This window comes from Cnephaeus nilssonii (assembly GCF_951640355.1).
Source record: "Cnephaeus nilssonii genome assembly, chromosome: 10".
In the NCBI taxonomy this organism is placed as follows: domain Eukaryota; kingdom Metazoa; phylum Chordata; class Mammalia; order Chiroptera; family Vespertilionidae; genus Cnephaeus; species Cnephaeus nilssonii.
The window spans coordinates 87941202-87947136 of NC_137081.1; positions in this window are offsets into that span (position 1 = coordinate 87941202).

A 5935-nucleotide genomic window follows, 5' to 3' on the forward strand; every position below is an offset into this window, starting at 1 on the left:
GGCAGGAGACTCAAGGCACACCCAGCCTCGGGGATAAGAAGTTCCTGACCACTGGACTACTAGGGGATTCACCCCTTTGACCTCAATCAGGTTGTCCAGGTTTTTAAAGGGACAGTGACTCACATTCACCTGCACTACAACAGCTTCCAGGAGACCCAGGATAGACACACCAAAGGAACAGATTCAACAACATCAGAGCAAAATACAGTGAGCTACAACATCACTTATAGCAAGTTGGAGGGGAGATCCTTCCCATGAACAGGACATCAACAATCAAGAGGGGCAGGAAAACACACCACCATATTCCTGAAAGCTAAACAGCACCTCCCCCTCCTAAATCCCTACCAGAAACAGACTTTTGAGTGATTCAGATTGACATGTGGCTGACAGGAAAAGCAGGAAGAGGCAAAGCCCAGGGACCCAGGAGAACTTTGCTGAACCAAGCCATGAGCGCCACACGGCTAACAAGCCTACTTTAGAAGGCAGATAGACCCTCCTGCTTGGGGGAAAGGCTTGTGGCGCCCGACACAAGTGGTGAATCGGTGGTTCTGTGCATCGCTTGGAGCAACAAGCAACACATACGCAACAACTTGCATGAGGTCGGGGGTGAGCCACATAGTCAGACAGACTATGGGACAATAACATTCAAGACCCAACTACATCAGGAGAACCCAAATAAGTCAAGGAGGGGCCTTTACTAGAACACCCCGCTCAGAAGAGCATAGTAGGGAACATTAATATCCCATTGTCATCACAGGATAAATATTCTAGACAAAAAAAAATTAACAAAGAAACAGCAATCCTAAACAACTCACTAGATTAGATGGAACTAATTGACATCTTCAGGACATTTCACCCCAAAGCTATGGAATATACATTCTTCACAAGCACACATGGGACATTTTCAAAGAAAGACCACATGTTAGGTCACAGGCTAAGTCTCTACAAATTCAAGAAGACTGAAATCATATCAAACATCTTCTCAGATCACAATGGCATAAAATTATAAATCAACTACAATAAAACTACTCAAGCCCTAGCCAGTGTGGCTCAGTGGATAAAGCATCTGCCTGTACAAAGAAGGGTTCTGGGTTTGATTCCAGTCAAGAGGACATGCCCAGGTTGAGGGCTTCATCCTCAGCAAAGGGCCTGTAGGAGGCAGCAAATCAATGACTCTATATCATCATTGATTTTTCTATCTCTCTCTCCCTCTCTGAATCTCTGAAATAAATTTAAATAAATATAAAAAAAAAAACAATCAAACACATGGAGGCTAAATAGCATGCTATTAAACAATGAATAGATTACCCAAGAGTTCAAAGAAGAAAAAGAAACATCCTAGAAACAAATGACAATGAAAACACAACAATACAAAATCTATGAGATACAGTGAAAGCAGCCCTGAGAAGGAATGCATAGCACTACAGGCCTAACTCAAAAAAACAAGAAAAACTTGTAATGTTATCTAAGCCTACAATTTAAAGAATAAGAAAAAGAGCAACAAGATAAGTACAGCGTAAGAAGAAAGAAGGAAATAATAAAGATCAGAGCAGAAATAAATGACATAGAGACCAAAAAACAAAAATCAAATAAACAAAAAAATACTAACACAAAAGATAAATAAAACCAAGAACTAATTCTTTGAAAGGATAAATAAGATTAATGAACCTCTAGCTAAGCTCAACAAGAAACAAAGACAGAGGACCCAAATAAACAAAATCAGAAATGAAAGAGGTGAAGTTACAACTGACCCCACAGGAAAAAACAAATACTATGAACAATTCTATTCCAACAAACTGGACAACTTTAATGAAATGGAGAGATTCAAAGAAAAATACAATCTTCAAAAACTCAATCAGGAAGAATCAGAAAACCTAAACAGGCCAATAGCTACTGATAAAATTGAAGCATCTACACTAATAAAAGAGAAAGATACAAATTGGCCACACTTTTGTGATGCCCACCAGCCAATCAGGAGTGAGTATGCAAATTAACCCAATAAAGATGGTGGGTTAATTTGCATATGCAGGCACCCAGCGGCCTGGGCTGCCGATGCTTGCGTCATCGCCATGGTGATGACACAGGCGGTCCGCACCCCAGCCGCTCCAGGCCTCTGGGCAGCATGGAAATGCAGAAAGGCGGCTCCGGCCTGGAGTGGAAAGGTGGCTCCCAGCCGGAGGGAATGCGGTGCCGGCAGGAAGGAGAAGGAAGGCCCATTCTTGCATGAATCTTCATGCATTAGGTCTCTAGTTAATAATAATAACTTAAAAAATCAGAAACCAAAATCCCTGATTCGGATGGCTTCACCAGGGAGTTTTACCAAACATTCAGAGAAGAAATAATACTGATTCTCCTCAGACTATTCAAAAAAATTGAAGAAAAAGGAACACTTCCAAGCTCTTTCTATGAGTCTAGAATTACCCTAATCTCAAAACCAGATAAAGACACTACAAAGAAAAAGAATTACAGGTCAATATCCCTGATGAACATAGATGCTAAAATGCTCAATAAAATATTAGCAAATCGGATCCAGCAATACATTAAAAAGATCATATACCATGACCAAGAGAGGATTACTCCAGGTATGTAAGGATGGTACAATATCTGCAAATCAATAAATGTGATATAGCACATTATATATTGCTAGACAAAAATCACATGATCATATCAATTGATGCAGAAAAAGCATTCAACAAAATCCAACACCCATTTTTGATAAAACTCTCAGCAAAGTAGAAAGAGAGGGATCATACCTCAACATAATAAAAGTCACTTATGGCAAACCTACAGCCAACATCATACTAAATGGGCAAAAACTAAAACCATTTCCCCTAAGAACAGGAACAAGATAGGGATGCCCACTTTCACCACTCCCTGTTCAACATAGCACTAGAAATGCTAGCCATAATGATCAGATAAAAAGAATAAATAAAAGGCATCTAAATTGGAAAAGAAGAAGTAAAACTGTCATTATTTTGCAGATGACATTATATTATACAAAAAAAACCCTAAAAATTTCATCAGAAAACTACAAGATTTAATAAAATATTTCAACAATGTAGCAGGATACAAAATTAACACCCAGAAATCTATGGAATTTTTATACATCAATAATTAACTCAGAAAGAGAAACTGAAAAAAACAAACAAACAAAAAACAACCAATCACATTTACCATTGCAACAAAAAAGTAAGCTATCTAGGAATAAACTTAACCAAGGAGATAAAATACCTATACTCAGAAAACCAGAAATCATTGAAAAAAGAGATAAAAGAAAATATAAACAATTGGAAAAATATACCATGTTCATTGATTGGTAGAATCAACATCATTAAAATGTCTATACTACTCAAAGCAATCTATAGATTTGCTGCAATCCCCATTAAAATACCAATGGCATATTTCACAGACCTAGAACAAACTCTCCAAAAATTTATATGGAATAAAGAAAGACCCTGAATAGCTACAGCAATCCTGAGAAAGAAGAACAAAGTTAGAGGAATCACAATACCAGACATCAAGTTATATTACAAAGCCACTGTTCTCTAAATGTTTGGTACTGGCACAAGAACAGTTATATAGAACAATTGAACAGAACAGAGAACCCAGAAATTGACCCAAGCCATTATGCTCAATTAATATTGACAAAGGAGGGAAGAGCATACAATTGGAGTCAAGACAGACTCTTAAATAAATGGTGTTGGAGGAAAAATAAAACTAGACCACCAACTTACACTATATACAAGAATAAACTCAAAATGGATAAAAGACTTAAACATAAAATGGGAAACCATAAAATCTTGGAGGAATCCATAGGTAGCAAAATATCAGACATATTTCATAGCAATATGTTTACCATACATCTCCTAGGACAATGGAAACTAAGGAGAAAATAAACAAATGAGACTACATCAAAATAAAAAGTTTCTGTACAGCAAGAGAAACCATCAACAAAACAACAAGTGAACCCACTTCAGAGGAGAAAATATTTGCCAATGTTATATCTGATAAGGGTTTAATCTCCAAAATTTATAAAGAACTCATACAACTTAACAAAAAGAAGGTAAACAATCCAATCAAAAAATGGCCAAGTACCTAAATAGACACTTCATGAAAGTTGACATACAGAAGGCCAAGAGAATATAAAAAAAACTGCTCAAAGTCACTAATTATCTGAAGAATGCAAATTAAAACAACAATGAGGTACCACCTCACACCTTCAGAATGGCTATCATCAACAAATCAACAAATGACAAGTGCTGGTAAGGATGTGGAGAAAAGGGAACCCTCTTATACTGCTGGTCGGAATGCAGACTGGTGCAGCCACTGTTGGAAACAGTATGGATATTCCTCAAAAAATTAAAAAATGCAACTCCCATTTGACCCAGTAATTCCAATTCTAGGAATTTATCCCAAAAAATCAGAAACACTTATCAGAAAGAATATATGCACCCCTATGTTCATAGCAGTGCAATTTACAATAGCTAAGATTTGGAAACAGCCTAAGTGCCCATCAGCAGATGATGGGCTAAAAAACTGTGGTACATCCACACAATGGAATACTATGCTGCTGTAAAAAAGAAAGAACTTACCATTTGCAACAGAATGAATGGACCTGGAGAGCATTATGCTAAGCAAAATAAGCCAGTCCGAGAAAGATAAGTATCACATGATCTCATTCATTTGTGGAATCTAATACAGGGGTAGAGCATTTGACTGCATTTGTGGAATATAATGAACAACATAAACTGATGAACTAAAAATAGATCCAGGGACATAGAAGCATGGAACAGACTGTCAGACATCAGAGGGAAGGCAGGGGAGGTTGGGAAGTGGTGGGTAAGAGATTAACCACAGGACTAATATACGTGCATATAAGCATAACCAATGGACACAGACAATTGGGGGTGAAGGCCTATGCTGGGTGGCAGGGCAAGGCTGGAAGAGGTCAATGGGGAAAAAGGGGGCATATGTAATAATTTCAACAATAAATAATTTAAAAAATAAATGTCCAATCACTAGGTTGTACACTTGAAACTAATATAATATTGTCTGTCAATTCTAATTGAAAAAATAAAGTAATAAAATAATAGAATAAATGTATCCATTATCAGATTTCTTTTGTAGGAAGCTTGTGGACATTGCAAGTGAAAAGTGGTACTTCCATTGTTCCCTGATTCTCTCTAGGTAGATTGTTACCTGAAAATCTCAGCTTTCAATTTTTGTCCCTTTGAAATAATTTATCCTCTACAGTGTTTTGTTTAGACTCATTATAGCCCTATGACACATTGCAATGTCATTCATCTATTTACATGTGTTACTTCTCCATTTGAAAGAGATGTTCTAAGAAGAAGAAAGCATCTAACTTATTTTAATGTCCTAGAAGCTTGGGTAATTATAGGTGCTTAGACAAGTCTCATTACATTCTAAATGACTAAACGAATGGTAGGGCTTTCTATTTCACTAACTCTATTTTCTTTTTCACTTACACTCTTTCTGAAATGTGTTTTTCTTCTAGTAAACCTTTGAAGTTAGGCTATGAGAAGCAATGCCTATGGGCATAGTTTGTCTCATAGAGGACCTGTACTGACCAGTCTAAAATAGCTAGTGCTTCTGTGGAGAACTGTGAGCTCAAACATACTATGGAGAATCCCAATGGCATAAGAAGGAGGGCTGATACCTCCACATTCTTGATCACACAGCACTTGGCCTGAATTAAACAGGGGCAAGGCTGAGTAGCAGGAAGCCTGGGTGAAGATGTAGAAATAAAAAGAAGAAGATAGACTAGAGGGAGAAAATTCACCTGAGACTGACACCAGAGGAACACAAAGATGCTGCTGCTGAAGAAATAACACTTTGTATGTCTCTCTAGACTATGTTTGTATGTGATGAGTTAGCTGTGGATCTGTTCATGGACTTTCTTCTTGCCCTCTGG